The sequence below is a fragment of the Mus caroli genome, unplaced genomic scaffold (genome assembly GCF_978045245.1).
Source record: "Mus caroli unplaced genomic scaffold, Mus_caroli_1 scaffold_14, whole genome shotgun sequence".
NCBI classification, from domain to species: Eukaryota; Metazoa; Chordata; class Mammalia; order Rodentia; family Muridae; genus Mus; species Mus caroli.
The window spans coordinates 8,934,588-8,958,203 of NW_028227269.1; positions in this window are offsets into that span (position 1 = coordinate 8,934,588).

A 23,616-nucleotide genomic window follows, 5' to 3' on the forward strand; every position below is an offset into this window, starting at 1 on the left:
CTCCTCCTTTACCATACCCTTCTTTCTGTCTTTGAAAAACAAAAACCAAACAGACACAGACACACACAGACACACAGACACACAGATACACACACACACACACACAGAGAGAGAGAGAGAGAGAGAGAGAGAGAGCATAAGCTAGGGAGGCAAAGAGGAGGATCTGTGGTTCTCATTGACCAGTTTTAGGTCAGTGATAGACATTTCTCAAAAACGTGGTAGATGGCATCTGAAGAATGACATTTGGGGGCTGTTTTCTGGCCTCCATATGCACCACACACATACACATGTGCAAACATTCTCACAGACTCACAATACTAATATACTTTGAGAGATATGGGAACTACTGGACAATCAGATTAGCTGGTGATGAACACAAGGAGGAAAATGAAACAGGGAGTTGATTAAATGCCTGGCAAGTAGGGGTGATGTGTGGGCCCTCTACTTTAAAGGAAACCAGACTGATCTTTGAGCATGTGGAGGTAGGGCAAGGCCTGTCCAGATCTGATAATCAGTACCACTACTATTATCCCGATTTTAGAAAATGAGGAAAGCCAGGCCTGAAAGCTTCATTGTCAGTGATGGAAATGGTTTATTTTTTCATTTTCATCTTTTATAACTAAAGTGCATTTTGTACTCTTTTGTCTTTAAAATTAGACATCCTAACAAGTGCTAAGCTTTATTTCCTACTTTTTTATAAATACAGCCATCTCTCTCTCTGATGAATCATAAATCAGTGAGGTATTAAGTGTTCAAGGTTAGTTATAGAAAGCCCAATGCAGTGGCAAATGTAAATACAATTTTCCTTCTTTGCTTATTAATTACTAGATAACAAGTCCAGGCAATCCTCAGAGCCAGAGCGGATGCAGGGTGTCTTAAAATAGACTATTTCCTTTTGTTAAATCCTAGACTATAACGGAGCAGTAGCCATCCTTAGAGGCTGACCATCAGACAGTAGGGTGTTTTTCATTGTCTGTAAGCAAGTCCTTGAAATGAGGCAATGGCACCAGTGTAGAGTAAGCTGAGGTCTAAGAGAGTATCTCTCACTGGCCATTCAAAAGCAGAAATGAAACCATCATAAAACTCTGTCGTATTATTTATTTTTCTCTTTGCTATGACTAAACATAAGAGAAATAGTCATAAGAAGGAAGGGTTCATGATGGCTTACAGAATGTATAGTCCGTCATGGCAGACAATATGAAGCAGTTGGTTATGCTGCGCTTATGGCTAGGAAACAGATGAATGCTGGTGTTAAGATCCTCTGTCTCTGTCTCTGTCTCTGTCTCTGTCTCTGTCTCTGTCTCTGTCTCTCTCTCTCTCTGTGTGTGTGTGTGTGTGTGTGAGAGAGAGAGACTGTACATCTGTCTGTGGGCATGTTATCACCTGGCCATGGGCCTTGGTGGCCAGAGATCAGTACTGAGTACCCTCCTCTATTGCTCACAATTATTTTGGAGACAGGATCTCTTATGGAGCTTACAACTCATAGTCTCTGCTTTTCTGCCTGACCAGCAAGCCTTCAGGATCCCCCAGTCTCAGTGTCCGTAGAACCGAGGCTACAAGTCCATGCCACAGGGCTTCACATTTACATGGTTTCCTGGGATTCAAACTCAGATTCCCATGCTCATGCAGCATTCACTTTATTCACTGAGTCTTGTCTGCATCCTTCCTTTGTATTCATTCTGTGTCCCCAAGCCGACAGATGGTGCCTAACCATATTTAGGGCCTTTCCATCTCAATTAGCCCAATCTATAAACTATTCACAGACTCAACTAGAGCTTTGCTTCTGAAGTGATTCTTAATCTCACCAAGTCAACAGTGAAGATTACCCATCACACCTGCAGCAGCTTTCTTTGGTGGATCAAGCTTGTCTTGCAGTGTATTTAGAACCTTGATAGAATGTATGAAGACTGCTCTTACTGTTCTGTGTAAGCTCAGGAATACAGTCAGTGAATCTAGCTCCATGGAAAGGGCACATGTGCCTTTTTAGAGAAGGCATGTCAAGAACAGTGTTAAGAAACAAAGTGGTGCCTCAACCCCAAGAAATGACTAATGAGGCACCAGTTCTGGCTGCTAGGATTCAAGGAGATGAGTAATAGATGCAGGGTAGAAAAGGTGAAGCTAATTGAGGGAGGTCAAAGAGATTTGTCACCAGTTGGGGAGGTAGGTCCAAAGCTCATTTTTATTGGCAATCACGGAACAGCCCACAGGAATGTGCAGATTAGCTAGGCTTAAGTGTATATAGTGCAAAGGACTTTTTTTCCTTTATTCACTGAAAAGAAAGAGCTTTCTTCCGTCAAGAGCATGCCCAATTGACAGCTTTAGATAGGATATAGAATAGAAAATGCTAAAACTATGCAGTATGGATGAGTTAAATCGGAATAGACATTGTTGGAAGGTTGAGGCAGAATGGGACAAGATGACATTTCCCGAGGACAGCAGAATGGAGACTGAAAGGACAGTGTTTAAAAAATGATTGTCCTTTGATTGAGGTAAAGTAGGTCAAGAAAGCTTGAAAACTCAAGTCCAGCTTGAAGTCTTATGGAAAGAGGTTGACAGCCAGATAGGGAAAATATCTTATCTGGGAAGCAGAAGAGGAGTGCTAGCTTTATTCTATGAATGCAACTGGCTTTTCTATTCAAGCCACCTAAATTCTGGTTGTAGAAGACAGCATGATTGATATATTCCCCACAGGAATCGAGGACAGTAATGTGGGTGTGACTAAAGAATGGCAAGATGTTGGAGGAGAGAACTTGGAGCAGAGTTTAAAAGGGTCCTCTTTGAAGGACCCTTCCTGGTCCAAAGAGAGAGTAGATGACATTTCATTGCCTCCTGAATGACAGGCAGGACCAGTGAGTAGACATTGACATTCATGTATGTCCATTATTATTGATGGTTCTATCCCAATACAGGGAACTCCTGAGCAATTGATGGCTGTTCATTTATTGAAAGGTATAGCTCATGTTATCTCCTTAGCACGTGATTCTATCTAGCTTCTAAGTACGCATGAACATTAGATATATGTAGGTAAGAAAGTTGGTTGAATTGAACACAATTCACTTCTTGATCACACTTACACAAAATAAGGAAAACAAAATCCATAATACAAAAAAAATCCTCATACATGCTCCCCCCTCCTGACACACACCCTGGAGATATACTTCCAATGCACATAGTTGTTGACTTAGGAAGTTTATAAAATGAACTCTACTTTGTTAATTACCCCTGTTGTAGCACCATGGTCAGAGCTTGGGGGTTAGCTAGATAGTGTTCAAAGTTTTCCTCTGAAAAATTGCAAGATCTGTGTGAATCACTCAGTCTTCCTGTTTTCTCCTTCTGTTTTAGGTAAAATGGCTTATAGTCACCAATGCTTTAAAAGTCAGGGAGAATGGTGCCTCTGGAGGCAGACAGTGAACATTGTCACCCATTGGGTGCCTATCAGATATTACGGTGTGCTGAAACTGGGAACTAAAACACCAGATAACCTCATCATGGTGTCTCTCAAAGTAGTTGGGCTGGCCAGATTTATGTCAACTTGACATGAGCTAGAGTTCTGAAAGGAGGAAACCTCACTTGAGAAAATGCCTCCATAACATCTGGCTGTAAGGCATTTTCTTAATAATTGATGAAGAAAGGCCCATCCCATGGTGGGTGGTACTATCTCTGGGCTAGTGACCCTGAGTTCTATGAGAAAACAGACTGATCAAGCCATGTGGAGTGAACCAGTAAGCAGCATCTCTCTATGGCTTCTATATCAGCTCCTGCATCCAGGTTCCTGCCCTGCCTGAGTTCCTGTCCTTACTTTCTTGGAAATATAAGCTAAATAAACTCTGTCCTCCCCATGTTACTTTGATCATGGTATTTTCTCACATTAATAATAACCATAACAAACACAAGTTGGTATCATGATAATGAGTATTGCAGTGACATACATGACCATGTTGTTTGGAGAGGATTATGGAAGGATTTTGTAACTTTGGCTAGAAATCCATTGAGTGTTGAGAGCACAGTGAACTGTTCTGTAGGAACTTGGTAGATGTTGATTGCAATGCAGATTGTGGAGGCTAGAGCAGTGAAATTTCAAAGGGAAGCCAAAACACACCAGGTATTTTGTTTGAACGATCTGTGGTGTCTGGTAAGCTGGAGATAAAGAATAAGCTCTGATTAACAAGAGCCCAGCATAATTGAAGTGAAGTTTTCTGGGAAGTATTTCCTCAGGGTCAGTACATAGACTCTGTTCTAGAAGTTGCCAAGACTACCCAAGCCCTGAGGAGAATCCCAGAAGATTGTGAATGAGTCCCAGATTATTGGACATTGAGGTACACAGTTGAAGGTCTGTTTAGCTTTGTTCAGATTGTGACTAAGTCCTGTTTTTTCCTTATTGAAGAGAGAAAGTATCCAATGTATATTTTATTTCACTGGAGCCCATAGTTGAGAGACTTTGAATTTGAAAAGACTTTAAGCTTTTAAAGAAACTAAAGTTAAGTGTTGGGATTTTTAAAGACTACATGACTTTTGAGAATCCAATTCTTTCTCTCTCTCTCTCTCTCTCTCTCTCTCTCTCTCTCTCTCTCTATTTATTTAAGGTTTAAAATGTCTTTTCTTTTTTTTATTAGATATTTTTTTATTTACATTTCAAATGTTATTCCCTTTCTTAGTTTTCCCTCTGAAAATCCCCTATCCCCGCCCCCCTTCTCTTGCTCCCCAACCCACCCACTTCTATTCCTTGTCCTGGCATTCCCCTATACTGGGCATAGAGCCTTCACAGGACCAAGGGCCTCTCCTCCCATTGATAGTCGACTAAGCCATCCTCTGCTACATATATAGCTAGAGTCACAAATTTCACCATGTGTTTTCTTTTATTGGTGATATAGTTCCAAGGAGTTGTGGGGGTACTAGTTAGTTCATATTGATGTTCCCCCTATAGGGCTTCAGTTCTCTTCAGCTCCCTGGGTATTTCCCTGGCTCATTCATTGGGGACCTTGTACTCTGTTCAATGGATGACTGTGAGCATCCACCTCTGTATTTGTTGGGCACTGGCAGAGCCTTGCATGAGACAGCTATATCAGGCTCCTGTTAGCTGGCTCTTGTTGGCAAATGACTAGTGTCTGGGTTTGGTGGTTGTTTATAGGGTGGATCCTCAGGTGGGGCAGTCTCTGGATGGTCCTTCCTTCCATATTAGCTCCAAACTTTGTCTCTGTAACTCCTTCCATGTGTATTTTCCCCCATTCTAAGGAGAATCAAAGTATCCATACTTTGGTCTTCCTTCTTCTTGAGTTTCAAGTGTTTTGCAAATTGTATCTTGAGTATTCTAAGTTTCTAAGCTAATGTCCACTTATCAATGAGTGCATATCATGTGTGTTCTTTTGTGATTGGGTTATCTCACTCGGGACGATATCCTCAAGATCCATCCATTTGCCTAAGAATTTCATAAAGTCATTGTTTTAAATAGCTGAGTAGTACTCCATTGTGTAAATGTACCACGTTTTCTGTATCCATTCTTGTGTTGAGGGGCATCTGGGTTCTTTCCAGCTTCTGGCTATTATAACTAAGGCTGCTATGAACATAGTGGAGCATGTGTCCTTATTACATGTTGGAACATCTTCTGGGTATATGCCCAGGAGAGGTATTGCTGGATCCTCCAGTAGTACTATGTCCAGTTTTGAAAATTGAAATATTTATATTGTGATGTTGATATTAACATGTGATCCTGGGGGAGAACAAGAATGGGGAGCTTATGGTTTAATGGTGATGTGTTCATGTTTCAAGTTGGCAAAGGAGTCAATTGTCCTTGGCAGTTTTCTGTAAAATTGACACAAGCTAGAGTTGTCTAAAAGGAGGAAACTTCAACTGAGAAAAAGCCTCCATAATATTCAACTGTAGGGCACTTTTAAAATTAAGGGTTGATGGGGGAGGGCATAGCCCATGTGGGTGGTTGCTATCCTTGGATTGGTTGTCATGGGTGCTATAAAGTATCAGTAGAAGCCATGTAAGCAGTATCCTTATCTTTCCTCTGCCCTATTTAAGTTTTTGTCCTGACTTCTTTCAATGATGAACAGTAATGTGGAAGAATACGCAAAACTAACCCTTTACTCCCCAAGTTGCTCTGGTCATGGTGTTTCATCACGGCAATAGCAATCCTAACTACAGCAGTAGTAAACTTCAAAATTGGTCCAACATTCCTAAATGGAGATCTGAGGTCTAGGAGGACAGAGTAAAACTAGTGAGTTAGTGTAGTGGGTAGACAGGTACCTGGCCCTATTTCTTGTGTTTCCAGATTCTGGGATGTTTTTACTATGCCATGGATATGGTTTGAATATGAACTGTGTCTATTATGTTCTTGTGCTTGAATACTTAGTCCCAGGTTGCTGCTAGTGTTTTTGGATACTATGGATTCCTTTAAGAAGTAAGGCCTGGCTGGAGAATATAAACACTGAGAATGACTTTATGAATTATTGCATAAGCCTTTTCCTGTCAAAAGTTTCTTTCTGTTTCCTGCCCACCACCATGGTGTGGCCAGCTCTATGCTCCCACACCAAAGCAGAACCCCCAGTCTCCCTGCCTCTATGATGTAAAATTATGCACTGAAAATAAATCCTGCCCCTTCTCATTGATTAAGATAGCATGTTTAGTCAAGGCAATGAAAAAGTAACTAAAAACCATGATAATGATAGCTTGACCTAGGTTTGCACTAACCCTTATGAAGCACCCACTTTGTGCTTCAATTTCTCTTTTCTTTCTACAATAAAAGTATTTATTTGTGGATCATAAATGAACTTTTTTTTCTGTTTTTCTAAATGAGCTTTTTAACAAGTATTTTCATGTTCATGTTTGCCTCATAGATTAGGCTCTTTTGCTTTTAAAGATTTATTTATTTATTTTATATACAGTATATAAGTACACTGTAGCTGTTGTCAGACACACCAGAAGAGGCCATCAGATCTCATTACAGATGGTTGTGAATCACCATGTGGTTGCTGGGAATTGAACTCAGGATCTCTGGAAGAACAGTCAGTGCTCTTAACCACTGAGCCATCTCTCCAGCCCCCATAGACTAGGTTTATAGCCTCAGACAGAATCCCTGATACCTCAGAAGCACTCTATATAAATGTGTGCTACTATTATTACCAGAGGAAAATACAGTGAAAAGCAGTTAGTGATAATGATGTTCTGACTAGTGCCCATTGTCCTACAGTGATTTTAAAAAAAATATTGTTCATTTGGGTTTCAAATACATCTCAGTATATAATAATGATAAATAATAACATAAATAAACAGTAACATAAATAAATAATATTAAATAAATTAAATTGTCACCTGAGCTGTAATGGTGAAAATATCCATTGATCAGTAAACCAGAAGACATGGCACCATCAGAAGATCCTGTGTGTATTTAGATGTAGACTCTTTATGAATTAATTCATCTTTCAGATGAATGTTGACGCTGTTTGTTTCTGAAGTGTCCTCTGCAGGCTCATGTAATCTAATACCGATTTTTTAGATGGTGGTAGGAATTTGAAAGGTCATAGAACCTTTAGGAGATGGACCCTTGATAGAGGGAGTGGCCCCAAGACGTGACCTTGAGGTTGGATAATCGTACAGTTTCTTGTTCATTGTCTACCTCCTGACTATTGATGTTTTGTGACCACCACCTTTTACTCCTGCAACCATGCATTTTTTCACCATAAGCAGGAACCAAGGATTTGTAAGCCAAAATAAATCCTTCCAGGACTTATCAGAAGATTTTTTTTCTTTCGAATACTTGTGTTTTGATTGGGTAAAACCATGGCAGATGATAAGTAATCTGTACCAGAAATGATAGGAGATCGTGTGTCCTCAAGAATTTCATGGTTTGAATGGAGCATCCCTTTAGAAATAGATTGAGAGACGTTGCAGATCCGCTTTGTAGAGTGGTGAGTGAATTGAGAAGGAGGATGTAGAGGCCATTCAGAGTTGGAAGCTCACAGAAGGTTTTCACAGAAGGGGGGAATTTAGCTCATCTTGAGAAAAAGAACATAATGAGAACAGGCTAGAATTTGGAGCCAGATCTGTCACTAGTTGTGTGCTTTGAATATATGGCCTAAGTTTGTTGAGATTCTGGTTTCTTATATACAATATGGAGATAATTTGTGACATAGATGTTCACTGATCTATGAGTCACAAATGTCAGCCACTATTGTACTGATAGAGATGAGACAAAATGCATTCAAGATAAATAGGAGCAGTGAGTGTGAGCACAAACGCTAGAGGCAGGAAGGTTTGTAACAGGAGTGTCTCTACAGTTGAGGTTTTGCATTTCAGAGTGGGTTCAAATTCACTGCCAACCCCCTATGCGCTTATGCTCAGGGAGACATTTTTGACACTTTCATGGGGCCTTTTACTTCACTTGTCAGCACAATGGACATTAGAAGTTAAATGAAATATGTCTATATCTAGACTTACATCACAAAACATCTGATACTTGTTCATAATACCACTGTCTAGTGCATGCTAATCTGCAGTTAACACTCAAGTTACAAAGAAATGGTGTTTCTCCTTAAACTGTTGGACGGCATGACTTCATTTGGTGGTTAGATAGCTCCATGATGAAGAACCAACTAGTAGTTCCCCTATTGGAATTTAGGTGATAATTTCCAGAAGTCTGTATAATTCCCAAAGAGCATTCCTTTTTTTGTTTTTGGATATTTTATTTATTTACATTTCAAATGTTATCCCCTCCCCTCCAATAACTCCCCTATTGGGGTAGTGAAAAGCTGTATTAAAAATATTAGCAATGTAACTAATTCCATCTTGAAGGGCAGGACAAAGAAACCTGCCCAGTGTGGCACTGGATTCTCACTGAATTATTGATAAGCACTGTTGTTCTGAGTTAGCACAAGGCTTGACCTCACTAGAATCCCAGCCTCAGGCAGGAAACAGAGAGCAAGATTTACAAAATACATGACCTTCCCGAGCTCTCTGTTTCTTTTTGGAATCTTTCTTATATCTTTAGAATGATACCTAGAACTTTAATATATTAAAAATTATAATCAGTTACCATATTATTTCATATGTCTTTTTAATAAAAATAATAAATATAACTCTTTGTTTCTCTTAATAAGTATTAATAGTATTCTAATAATAGAATTTAATTAGATCCTAAAATAAATTATTAATGTTTTAAATTATTTTAATATACATTAATGATATTCATAAATATTTTAATAAATATGGTTCATTTGGAAGGAAACACATTAAAATAAGTATTATAGATTTATACATGAAGAGATTGAAGCTCAAACTTTGGAGAGACACAAGTCACGGCTCTCGGCTGCCAATGATTGGATGCCAAAGCAAGTTTTCCCTTACTCATCTTGGCCAAAGGGTGATGTGATGGGAAAGCTGCGCATGAGCAGTCCTGAAACCTGGATAATAGTTCCCAGCTCACTGGCTCTTAATCATGTATCTTTGGAGAAAACAGAAAATCTCATCAAAATATGCCAGAAGCTCTAAATCTTACTGCTGTGAAGTTCATGTCAGAAAATGAATGAGTAAGCATTTCATAAGCAAAGAAATATTATGCAAATAAATGCAAATACAGTTATTGCTATTTACTAAGTTATTCACCACATCTTGTTTTATTTATACATTTACAGCTTTCCATAGCCCTTGGCAGGGTTCCACTGCCTGTTGGCCAAGGTGGTTGGGTGAGTTTATGTTACTATTTACTCTCCAGTGAAACTTTTACAGCCCATGCACTAGCCACCGAGAATTAAGAGATCAGTAAAATATGTTCTCTACCTTCAGAGCCAAACCCTATAGGGACATAAAAAGTAATGTGTCCTCTCCCTCCTTCTCCCTCCTTCTCATCTCTCCCTCTCTCTCATCTCTCTCTCTCCCTCCCTGTCCCCGTCCCTGTCCCCGTCCCTCTCCCTCTCATGTTTCTCGCTCTCATTTCTCTCATCTCTCTAATGGGGAACACACATCAGTAAACAGAGGGATTTCAGCAAGTAGGAAAGAAGTGGAGGGAAACCAGAGAATTTGACTGTAGATGAAACATCCAACGCAGGCTCCAAGAACCAATTTCTTAATGTGACAAATGTGGCTAAAATCATGTTCTAAGCAGGTTTAGGAATCTCTACAAGTTTGGCATTTAATTGAAAAAGATGACAGCCAGAAGGCATTAGGTGGGATGTTTACCCTGGAAGAGTTAGAGGAGGGATTGAAGGAATCGAAGGGGATGGTAACCTCATAAGAAGACTAACCATGTTAACTAACATGGAACCCTGGGAGCTCCTAGAGACTGAGCCACCAACCAAGGAGCATACACGGGCTCGTCCAGGCCCCTGGCACATATGTAGCAGAGGACTACCTTGTCTGGCCTCAGTGGGAGAGGATGCACCTATTCCTGTAAAGACTTGATAACCCAGTGAAGGGAGATGTGGGGCAGAGGTGAGGATGAGTTGAGTGGGTGGGAGGATGGGAGGCTGCGGGGTTGGGAGAGCACCCTCTCAGAGGCAAAGGAGAGGGGGCAGAGTGAAGAACTCTTGGAGGGGGCCTGGGAAGTGGGGTAACATTTGGAATGTAAATAAATAAAACAAATTTAAAAAAGAAAATATCTCCCCATGCTAATGCACTAAATAAAAAGTAGAATGTTTGCTAAAGCTTCTGCCACAAAATAGGTACTGAAAATTGGACACTTAGGCAAGTGGCAGTGGGTCTCAGGTGAAGGATCAGGCAGCCTTTTGTTTCCTTGGTAGCCAATGGGATTTCATGACACCCACATGCCACTGACTTGCTTATATTGCCAACTCTCTGAAGTTGCAGGAATTACATTCACTTCAGGAATAATATGTGGCTCATTAAGATGAATGGATTTGTATATGCTTTCTACAGTTTAGACAAAACTCAAGATTCTCATTATATCACCTTGAAAGGAAGAAAGACAGAAAATCTTCCCATCTGTATTCACAGAGGACTGTTCTCTGGTAGGAAATGGGGATAAACTGTTCCAGAAGCTGAGTGTGAAAAGAACAATCATTTAATCTCAAAGGCCCCCAGAGACAGCAAGCCCATTCTTTAGCTTGGCTCTGGGAACCACATGAAAGTGAGGCCTCAGTTTGAGGGCAGTTACTGGATAGGAAAAGTTTCAGTCTATGCCTCCTTAATTTCTTATCCTATTCTAGATGTTCCTTAAATGTATTCCAAATTTGATTTTTTTATCAATGCTAATATAAAATGTTTATTTTCACTGTCTACTACTGGGATGTAAACTGCCCTATAAGTTTATGCCTTGAAGAAATAACTTGTGTGTGTGTATGTGTGTGTTCAAGTGCACATATGTGTGGGTTCATGTGAATGTCAGAAGATAAGGAACAGTGTCAGTCTTCAAGTATCATGCTCCTTCGTAATATTTATTTATTTATTTATTTATTTATTCATTCATTCATTATTTTATTTGTTTACATTCCAAATGTTGCCCCTTCTCCCAGTCCTCCCTTGAAGACAATGTGCCACTGGCTTGAAATCAACATAGGCTAGGCTGGCTGGACGGAGAGCCCCAGGGACCTGCCTGTTTCAAATTCACCGTCCTGGTACCATGCCCAGCTTTTTGGTATGAGTATAAGGAAGCAAATCCAGGTCATTATGCTTGCGAGGCAAGGGCTTCACTCGCTGATCTATCTCCCAATCTCCAAAGCAACACTCTTTAAACATCTTTCCTCTATAGACTTGATTTAGTTTGATGGTTCTTTTTTTCTTTTTCTTTTTTTGAGTCATCATAAAGGTTTTGGGTTTTTTGTTGTTGTTATTGTTTTTTAGCTTTTTTAATTGGATAATTTATTTATTTACATTTCAAATGTTATCCCCTTTCCTGATTTCTCCTCCCTTGGAAACCTCCTATCCTATCTGCCCCCTTCCTGCCTCTATGAAGGTGTATTCCTACCAACCCACCCACTCCTTGCCTCCCTGCCCTCACATTCCCCTACACTGGGGGCATCGAGCCTTCATGAGACCAAGGGCCTCTTCTCCCATTGATGCCCAACAAGACCATCCTATGCTACATATATGGCTAGAGCCATGGGCTCCTCCATGTGTACTCTTTGGTTGGTGGTTTAGACCCTGGGAGCTCTGGTTGGTTGATATCATTGGTCTTCCTATGGGGTTGGAAACTCCTCCATTGGGAACCCCATTCATACTCAATCCAATAGCTGGCTGAGAGCATCCACCTCTGTATTTGCCAGGCTCTGGCAGAGCTTCTCAGGAGAGGGTTATATCAGGCTCCTGTCAGCACGAATTTCTTGGCATCTACAATAGTGTCTGAAATTGGTGACTGTATATGGGATGGATCTCCAGGTGGGGCAGTCTTTGGATGGCCTTTCCTTCAGTCTCTGCTCCACACTTTGTCTCCACATTTGCTCCCATGAGTATTTTGTTACCCCTTCTAAGAAGGACCGAAGCACCCACACTTTGGTCTTCCTTCTTCTTGAGCTTCTTGTGGTCTGTGAATCGTATCTTGGGTATTCAGAGCTTTTGGTCTACTATCCACTTACCAGTGAGTGCATACCATGTGTGTTCTGGTTCTAACTTCGAGTTGTTTGTAAGCATGTAGCCAGGGAGTGGCTAATGCTGAAGTCACATAAAGGTTCAGCTGAGTGAGAGATACAAGATGGATGACTTCAGTGGCTGGCAGGTGATGCTGGCAAACCTTAACCAGGGCTGCCTACTGTTAGATCTTCATGTGTGCTCTTTTTGAGGCTTTCCCCATGTGGTAGCTGAATTATAAGTGTAGCTAAAACCTTAAGGCAGAACCTGAAAAATGCTGCAGAGTTATTTGGAGTGTTTTATCGCCCCAATGAGAAGGCCTGGTAAAGTCTAATGGAAGGGATGTAAACACCACCATGGTTTCAGACATATCAAAGTATCAAATGCAAAAACACGGAGGTAGAGTTAGTGGAGTGGATGGGTAAAGGGGCTGGGTGGGTGTGGGGGGGCACCTTCTCAGAGTCAGCGTGGGATGGGGCGGAGAAATCTTAGAGGGGGAACCAGAAAGTGTAAATAAATAAAACAATTTAAAAAAACTATCTTGGTAAATGGAATGTTAAAGGATTTCTGGCCACTTAAAAAATGTTATGTAGCACTGAGTATAACATTTTAATTTTTCCATTTACTTATTGCTAATACGTAAAAATAGGAATGATAATCTTGCTTGACCTAGTAGTCTACAATACTTCTTTGTTTATATGCTCATGAAATCTCATAGTTACATGCGGATACTCTCTGGTTATCTATATAGACAATCATGCCCTCTGTATGGCTGTCATTTTTCTTTCCTGAAACATCTTATCCACTTTATATTTCCTACTTACTGCTCCTCAGGCACGTAGGACCCCAACAGAAAGACAGATAAATGTAGTGAGAATAGGTATTGATCTAAAAAATATTTATCAGTTTGTTTGTTGTTGGAAGATAGGGCCTCAAACTCGTAGATTCTTCTGCCACAGACGTCAGAATGCAGAAGTTGCAGGATTTTGCCATCATATGTTATCATATGTTATCATAGCTATGTTTTCTATGTACTGGAGTTACTTAAACAGGACTTTGTGCCACCCCAGCCCATGTTTGATTCATACATATTTTACATGACCAGGGATTAATCCCAGGCATTCACACATGTGAAGACAGCAATTTCCCAATGAATGTCACCCCTAGCCAGAACAGACACTATTTCCTCTCATAATCTAAGCAAATAACACACAGCTTCACTATTAGGATGAGAGCCCCATTTAAGTTTATGTATAGTGATATACTTCATCAGATAAAAGGGTGTTTTATAAACCCTTGTTTATTAAGAGATCTTTTATGAATGGGCTTTGAGTTAAATAAAATACTTTTTAACATTCATCACAACTACCATATAATGTTCTATTAATATATATTATTCTGATAGATTTTTGTATGCTGATCCAACATTGCATTTCTTCTTATAAAATGTTATGTGCAACACTTTAATATATTGGACTAAATTTGCTTGTTTTGTTGAGAACATGTGTATGTGTGTTCTTAAAGAATACAAATACAGACATCAAAGTTTTTATGCCTAGTTTGTAAGAGGTAATTCTTGTCAAGCAAGGAACCATTGTATTTTCTCAGTAAAAATGGAGATTGGCAGGTTCTTTTCCTAGTTAATAAAAGTAAAAATTTATTTCCTCAGTCATACCAAATACATTTCAAATGCTCAATACCCACAAGTAGCATGGAGCCACAGTGTTAGAAAATGTAGATTGTAGGAAACTTTTGTCAATCCTGCATATCTTATTGTAGAACTCATATTTAGATGTGAAAATTGGCAAAGACAAAGGCCAACAAACCAGTAGAGAAGATAAGGAAATCTAGAAATAGACTGTTTACTAGTAGAAATTGACTATGGCAAATCACATTATTCATCAATGAGGCAAAAGGATATAGGGTTGGCATAACCAGATATCTGGCTAGGAGTATCTACTCCCGTCTTTAAATGGGGATATCTACTCTATGCCATATGAATAAAAACATACCACACAGAATTAAATCACCTCATAAAAGCAGTTACTAATAAGCAATATAACTATAACACGTAGCCAGATGTATTTACTGACAATGGATATTTGAGAGATTCCAGCTCGTTATTACAAAAATTATGAGTAGCAGTAGGCAACAAGGAAATAACCAAAATGATATGAAAATGAGCAAAAGATTTTAATGGAAAATTAATGGAAGAATTTGCCCAAATCAATAAACATATGAAAGATGCTTAAATGTATTAATAGCTAGGTAAACAAATTGAGTCACAGTTTGGAATTTCTGAGATCTTTACTATAGTTCTTAAAATGCATATAACCTGCTGATTTAAACCTACTCACAAGGCTTCATGGTCATCAGAACAGTACCAGATGGACGCTAATACCAAGGTATTGGGTTTAGTGCAGCCCTTGGACTTGGTAAAGGGAGAAACGGTTGGTTAAAAGCAAGAACCTGGATGAACCAAGCAATCCCATAGTTTTTTAAATATGGGGGTTTTATTTTTAAGTTGTGTGTTTCTTGAAAAAATAGTGCATATTTAAAAATTATGTCACTTGATCTTTCAATGTTAAGAAGGTGAGATGGATGAAACTACAATGTACAATATTAGTGAAAATTAGTATATAGAATCATCACTGCAAAATCTTGGCAATTACATTTACTGTGTACAGCTTTTGGCAAGGGAATTATATATATATGTTTGTATACATATACTTCTGCCTGTAAGTACTTGTCACTCTTTTGCCAAATTGAACAGAATTCTAGAATGCAGCTTTGCATTCCTTTCCAGGGTAGCTTCAGATGCTGGTTTTAATCACCCTCCTCCCTGAAACTCCACACTAGCCCACTTTTTCCACCCCTAGCGGATGTTCTGTTTATTCACTGTTGAAGTTGAGAACTGATGTGTATTTGCTGAATGATACATATGCTTGGTGAATTTTTTCTCTCCTTCTTCTCTAGCTGTATAGTGTCACTCTCACATGGTGTCTGGTGCAGGTCAACATTGAGCAAAATATTTAAAAAGAAAATCACTTGATTCTAATAAATCCACAAATAAAAATACCACACAGGTAGATAAGGTAGCCATTCAAACACTCCAGTGAACTACAGCTAGAAAGATCAATCTGAGGCAGTGAAACTTCACCCAGAGCTTTATACCTTCTTATTTTTATTAACTTAACTACCATAAAGGGTAAATATTAAAGAACAAAACATAGGTGTCATCTTCAGAGCATTCCAGAAGATTCTGCTCATTTGAAAAAGGTACTGGAGTCAGTTCAGAAGGTTCTCTGTGGCTGTGGGCTGTGAGAGTTGCTGGGAGATCTAATCCCAGCAGGAAAATGGGTACCTGGTGAATATGAATATCTTGAGTTCATGTACCATATTTTGCTTGCTGAAGTGACTGAGCTTTGAGAGCCTTCTTTGCCATAGTATTGTGTGCTGATTTTTATCTTGATATATGCTCAGAACCTATGTCTGACTTTTGAGCTTTCTTTTTTTCCTTCTTCCAGTTTTGAACTTGAATACCCATGCAATCAATTGCTTGGTTCATGCAGGATCTTGGTTTAAACCAAATATTTCTACCTTTATCAAGACCCAGGGCTGCACTAAGCCAAATACTGTGGTATTTAGCTTTCATCTGTAACTGTTCTGATGATCACAAGGCCTGTCTGATTACATGTGAGTGGGTTTAGATTAGCAGTGTATATGTATTTTAAGAACTATAATGGAGATCTAAGAAATTCCAAAGATCTTTAAATATTCTAAAAGGGATGGCTATTAAATGATGATACTCAGGTGTCATGTCAAAGTTTCAAGAGCTGCTTTGAGGCCTTTGAAGTCATCTCACTTCCCGGCCAGGGATGAACATTCTGGCTGGGTAAGGCAACTATGGGGAGTAGCTGGCAGTTTCCAGCTGTTTCCTGTTCAGCATCTCCTTCAGCTCTAGCTCTGGACCTGCAACTATCTGGTTAAGAACAGAGCAAAACCATGCTAAAAGAGCCTAGCCATTTCTACACTTCCTTCTCCAGTAGACAATTTTTACTTTAGAGCAATGTATTAGCCTACTGATTGTGTTCTTTGGCAATGCTTACCTCACCTTCTTTTCTCTGAAATTGATTTTCATTACCTCTTTGCACTCTTAATTTCAATATGAATCCACCCTCTGTTACAATAAAAGATGTTCATAATTTGAGTGTTTGCAGTAGATGTCAGTGCTAGAAGACAAGTTCAGACAAGTTTGAAGAAGTACTGTTATTTTCATTTTTGCTCTCATGTTGACAGGCAAAAAAAATGGTTTATGGGGTGTCTGCTGGGGAATGGATTAGTATAGTCAGGATCTGAAGCCAGTTACTAGTTTGACAATACTCTAGGGGGTGCTGTGTTTGAGAGTCAAATTTAGAAAGGTAGTGTGAGGCATGTATTAAGTATCATGTATGACGTTTGCATATTCTTTTAATAAAGCTTTAGTACATGGGAAACAAGGTCACACTTAATATTCTCTATGGATTATTGGGATTTATGCGTTGAATATATACAAGAAAAAGGCACATAACAAGCAGTTATTTAGTATTTTGGTTTACATTGTACATCTTTCTTTTAAATATAGAATCAAATGATGCAGGAAGTACATTTCAGGCTGCTAGGTCAGCAGAGTTAGTGCCCATCGCTGCTTCTGTGGCTTAATTTTCTCCTACAATCCTGACTCTGACTCTTGGTTCATCAAGCGTGACTCTAGGAAAGGACTCCTCAAAATTCAGTTTATTCTAGGCAGAGATGTTACTTGAGACTTCTTTACTTACTTATCCAAGGGATGACCAGATAGTTATGCAGAAGAAGACTTGAAATCAAAGCATTCAAACCAACCAAACAACAAAACATGTATCAAACACCAAGTGTACTTATTCACACATACTCAGTATACTCAAAAATTATTTATTGTGTCATATAACTCTGCTTTATTTGGATACCTGGTATGTCTACTGGACCCAGACAATGTCCAGTTTCCAGTAGTTCTGAAAATCCTGCCTAAACTCTCCCCTCTGCCTTTCATTGAATAGGTCAACACCAGGTTTAAGGCAACAAAACCATTCCCTAACCTATTCATTGCTGCTTACTATTTGTCAGGATCAGTACTGTTTGCCCATGCTGCTAGAACCCTATGTCTAAGGATGCTCCACCCACTTCTGGGATACTATGGCATTTGTCCTTAGCAGAATCTCAGTGAAGTTACTCAAAAGACATGGGTAGAACTGCATAGTTCTACCATGCTTAGCCATCTCCTGCCTGAGGCATCATGAGCATGTTTCATCTATTACATTGGGAAATGCAACCATGCTCACAGTGTTACTGAAAGGGTTAAGTCATCAGTCTTAGTACCACAATAGTTTTTGCTGAGTTTCAGTGGTGTGGGCATCTTTCTACAGTTTATCCTCTTTTGTCTGTTTGAAGACAGGACCTCACTCATGGTATAGGCTTATGACTATTGGCAGAATAACTCAGCGAGAGAATGTGCTTGGGGGCTGCTTATCTCTCTCAGTAAGAGGCAAAGAGCCTAGCATGGTATATGAGTCCTATAAGATCACAGAGGTAATGAGACATTAGTGTTAATTATGAACTCAGCATCTGGATATGATGAGTTGTGAGTAAGCAAGGGAGGGGTCAAACCATCTGCCAAGAGTCTGGAGAGTACAGGTAAAGGAACTGACAGAGAAAAGGGCCCCCTATAGGTAGACATGTAGGCTGGTGTGGCAATATCTGAACACTAGCAGCCTTTGCGAGAGCTCAAGGATCTACCACAATATTACTAATCGATCTCAAGTCATTACAAGTAGTGAGGTTAAAATGATCCAGGTGGCAACATTTAAATGGCATTCCTGTTTTTCTAGCCTTTCTCAGGGTGAGCTATCTGCAGTTAGGTAAGGTATGTAGTCTGAGACTTAAACATAATGCCAGTGGGAGAGACAGGGGCATTATTAATAGTCAGACTGAGATACCAGCCTTAACAAAGGACTCTCACATGTTATCTAGGAACTACACCCCACCTTTGACTAGGTTAGCTCTCATGTAAAGTGGCTTGAACACCATTATGTAGGTTGAATTCATTATCTTTTCTCATATTTGTGTGGTATAGATTATCAAAAAGGAGGGAGGGAGGGGAAGGAGAGAAGGGAAGGAGAGAGAGAGAGAAAGAGAGACAGAGATAGAGAGACATACAGAGATCATTAATTGCCCAGGGCCTGGACTATGGAATTCTTATATGGCTGGAAAATAAAGGACTCTAGAGGATAGTAGCTGTCATCCTCAACCATTTAACAATAAATTCTTCATATACTTCATCCTTTGTAAGAATGAACAGCAATGAGAGAAAACAGAAGTCATCAGTATTTTTTGCCTGAATTAATGTTTACTTGTTTACAAAAATAGTGCTTCCTGAGGATGGAGTTTATGCTACTATATCAGCGTACATTATACACTTAAGTGTCTTCAGTGCCTAGTACAGAATCAGGGAGAGACTGGATACCATTAATTCCATCTTAACTAGATTGAACATATCAAGATGCACATGGTAAGTGTAGGATAATCAGTAAATAAAAAAGTTCTCTGAAGTAAGTCCTTTTATCCCACACATGCTTTTGGAGTGATTTTTCTCTAGGCTCAGATCTGTTTTGAGTGCTGATGAGCTGGCTGGTTTATTTGTTTCTTTCTTTCTTTCACTCTTTGCTTTGAGAAACATTTGTGATCTCATAAGCAATTTAGTCTATAATTTAATAACATCAAATAAGGAATAGGTAGAGAGAGATATGGGTTGGAGAGTATCATCAACTCCTTCACTGGTCTTGATGTAGCAAAAACCTGAGACCAAACAGAAGATAGACTGTAGACAAAGGGTAAAGGTCAGAAGCTGCATGATGTGCACAGAGCACCAGGGTGAGATTTTAGCATCATCATAAATAATGGACCCGTGCATTAAAGGTCACACCTGTAGCAAAATATTTAATGCCTGAATGAGCAGTTTGGATGTTTAGTTTTCTAGAAATACCACAGCAAATACCATAGACTGAGTAGATAAATTATCTTCTAAAGTAGTTCTAAAATCTCAAGTTCAAGATCAGAGTGTTGGCAAGGTATAGTGCTTCTGAGAACGGTCTTGACTTACGTGTTGAAATCTGTTTGCCATGTCTTCAGTGCATTTCCAATGTGTGTTCAAATCCATGTGTGAGTGTGTCTGTGTGTGTTTGTTCAAACTCCCTTCTCCCCAAAGGACACTAGTCTCATTGCATTGGAGCCTTTTGTTATGGTTTCATAAGATGCTATGACCAATTATAATTAGATTGTGAGATGTTGCTTTAGGGATCTACCAATTAAAGTTACATCATCTCAAAAAAAATGATAACTCAAAAGTAGCCCATGAAGCCCTGTCATGGAACCTTGAGAGAGCTGATATCCTAATATTGCTGTAAGTCTGAGCCCATCGATGCTTGGTGTGAGCAGTGGGAGACCCTTGTTAAATTAATGTTCTCAGTGTTATTACAGATCTGAGTGCTGAGTATTGATGGGCACCATCACTGTATAAACAGAACAATTTCCCTCTTTGACTTATTGCTAGTCATTACAAACTTTGACTATGTAATGCAGTCACAGTTCAAAATGCTTTTGAAAACCTGTGATCTTGTTCTATAGCAGACCGTCAACTTTTAATGGATATTTCCCCAGAAGTCTTAGCTAACAGGAGTTTTCATGCTGGATTTCAGCAGGGCAGCATCATGACAAACAGGAAATGAGAAAAATACACACAGGATAACTTGGTGTCTTATGAGAGCATGACAAGGACTGCTTTCATTTAACTCTGCTATTATCCAATGATGAATGGTGGCCATATTCTGTCAGCAGCATTTAAAATTGCAATTAATTGGGCAATTCTTTGAATGAATGACTGACTTTTATTGGATTTGTTTCCTTTTTAATTATTTTTGGCATGGAGACTGGCTTTTCATTCCAGTTGAAAGAAAAACCATATTGCTAAGTGGTACAAATAAAATGATCATACATTGTGTTCATTAAAATAAATGTACTTGCTGCAAACTTGTTTTAGGTGCAGTGGTTGATGATGAGGAAGTGGCTGACAAGTAATACTCTTTCCAGAAATTTTCTCATTTAGTTTAACATATAAGTTTTGAAATTATTATGTCACCAGTAACTTGCTTCATCCAGGTCCCAAAGATCTTTGACAATGACCCCAATGTGTTTCAGGCTATAATTACTTCCTTCTTGCTATTTTAATATCTACTTTCTGCATGTAACTATAAGATGACATTATCTCCATTTAAAGGCCAATCACTAATCTTATAAATCTCAGAATAAACTTGGGGATTAAAATGTACTCACCAGAGGTCATTAAACATGGGTGGTAGGACTGGTGTGAATAAGCTCACAGTATGTTATATTCATATGTAAAATGTCATAATAAAGTCCATTGTTTTGCTTAATATATGTAACAATAATAAAAACATAATAGCTATCACTAACATTGTTCATACAATCTAAGCTGCATGCTTACTTTTGTCAATTTATCACTGCATTGTTTATTTATAGTGTAGGTTTAAAGCACAGGTAGAAATACATTTAGGAGATTTTTCCTTTTGCTTTTGATGCTGTTTTGTTATCCCCATTTTCCAACTTTCCACTGATGAAAAGACGCTTCCATGTCTACAGATCTTCATGTTAGGATTCTTGTGGCTGAAAAAACCATGAATAATGGAGAAAATCAGCTAGCATGGTGTTTAAATAAAGATGTGGAAAGTTAGATGGAACCCAGGATGCAGTTGGGTGCATGTAGCTGTGTTTTCTGAGTGACATAATAGGAATTAAGTCTTCAGGAGGACCAGACGGAAAGAGCATCATCACCATGCTCCTGGATTAGCAGTTTACTTGGTTTTTCTTCTTCTTTTTGTTCTTTTATATATTTTTTTCTTTTTTCTTTTCTTTTTTTTTGGGGGGGGGTTTCAAGACAGGGTTTCTCTGTATAGCCCTGGCTGTCCTGGAACTCACTTTGTAGACCAGGCTGGCCTCGAACTCAGAAATCCGCCTGCCTCTGCCTCCTGAGTGCTGGGATTAAAGGCGTGCGCCACCACGCCCGGCTTATACTTTTATTTTTATTAAGGATTTCATATACACATATATAAGTAGAATTCTATACAGCAGTGTAATTTGATTGCATCAATTCCCACACTCCATCCATTCCCTCTCTCTCTACCACTAGTCCCTACTAATTCTACTTGTTCACTGCTTCTGTTTTTCTTTTCTTTTCTCTTCCATCCTCCTCCTCTTCTGCCACTGCTGCTGCTACTACTACTTGTCTTCCACTTCCTCCTCCTTCTCCTCTTCCTCCTCTTCCATCTCCTCTTCCTTCTCCTCTTTTCCTCCTTTTGCTGCTTCTCTTTCTCCCCCTGCAGAGTACAGTTTTTTTTAATTTATTTTCTTATTAGGTATTTTCTTTATTTACATTTCCAATGCTATCCCAAAAGTCCCCCATACCCCCCCCCCACTCGCCTACCCACCCACTCCTACTTCTTGGCCTTGGCATTCCCCTGACTGAGGCATATAAAGTTTGCAAGACCAATGGGCCTCTCTTTCCAATGATGGCCGACTAGGCCATCTTCTGATACATATGCAGCTAGAGACACGAGCTCTGGTGGGTACTGGTTAGTTCATATTGTTGTTCCACCTATAAGGTTGCAGACCCCTTTAGCTCCTTGGGTACTTTCTCTAGCTCCTCCATTGGGGGCCCTGTGATCCATCCAATAGCTGACTGTGAGCATCCACTTCTGTGTTTGCTAGGCCCTGGCATAGTCTCACAAGAGACAGCTATATCTGGGTCCTTTCAGCAAAATCTTGCTAGTGTACGCAATGGTGTCAGCATTTGGAAGCTGATTATGGGATGGATCCCCGGATATGGCAGTCTTTAGATGGTCCATCCTTTTGTCTCAGCTCCAAACTTTGTCTCTATAACTCCTTCCATGGGTATTTGGTTCCCAAATCTAAGAAGAGGCAAAGTTTCCACACTTTGGTCTTCATTCTTCTTGAGTTTCATGTGTTTTGCAAATTGTATCTTGTATCTTGGGTATTCTAAGTTTCTGGGCTAATATCCACTTATCAGTGAGTACATATCAGTGAAACTTATAGAGGAGAAAGTGGGGAAAAGCCTCGAAGATATGGGCACAGGGGAAAAATTCCTGAATATAACAGCAATGGCTTGTGCTGTAAAATCGAGAATTGACAAATGGGACCTCATAAAATTGCAAAGCTTCTGTAAGGTAAAAGACACCATCAATAAAACAAAAAGGCCACCAACAGATTGGGAAAGGATCTTTACCTATCCTAAATCAGATAGGGGACTAATATCCAATATATATAAAGAACTCAAGAAGGTGGACTCCAGAAAATCAAATAACCCCATTAAAAATGGGGCTCAGAGCTAAACAAAGAATTCTCACCTGAGGAGTACCAAATGGCTGAGAAGCACCCGAAAAAATGTTCAGCATCCTCAATCATCCGGGAAATGCAAATCAAAACAACCCTGAGATTCCACCTCACACCAGTCACAATGGCTAAGATTAAAAATTCAGGTGACAGCAGATGCTGGCGAGAATGTGGAGAAAGAGGAACACTCCTCCATTGTTGGTGGGATTGCAAGCTTGTACAACCACTCTGGAAATCAGTCTGGCAATTCCTCAGAAAATTGGACATAGTACTACTGGAGGATCCCACAATACCTCTCCTGGGCATATATATATCCAGAAGATGTTCTAACTGGTAAGAAGGACACATGCTTCACTATGTTCATAGCAGCCTTATTTATAATAGCCAGAAGCTGGAAAGAACCCAGATGCCCCTCAATAGAGGAATGGATACAGGAAATGTGGTACATTTACACAATGGAGTACTACTCAGTTATTAAAAAGAATGAATTTATGAAATTCCTAGGCAAATAGATGGACCTTGATTTTTCTATCTTCTGATCGTTTTTTATTCCTGACATTCTTAATGCCCTAATTGATGACTTAGCTATTTTATATGTCC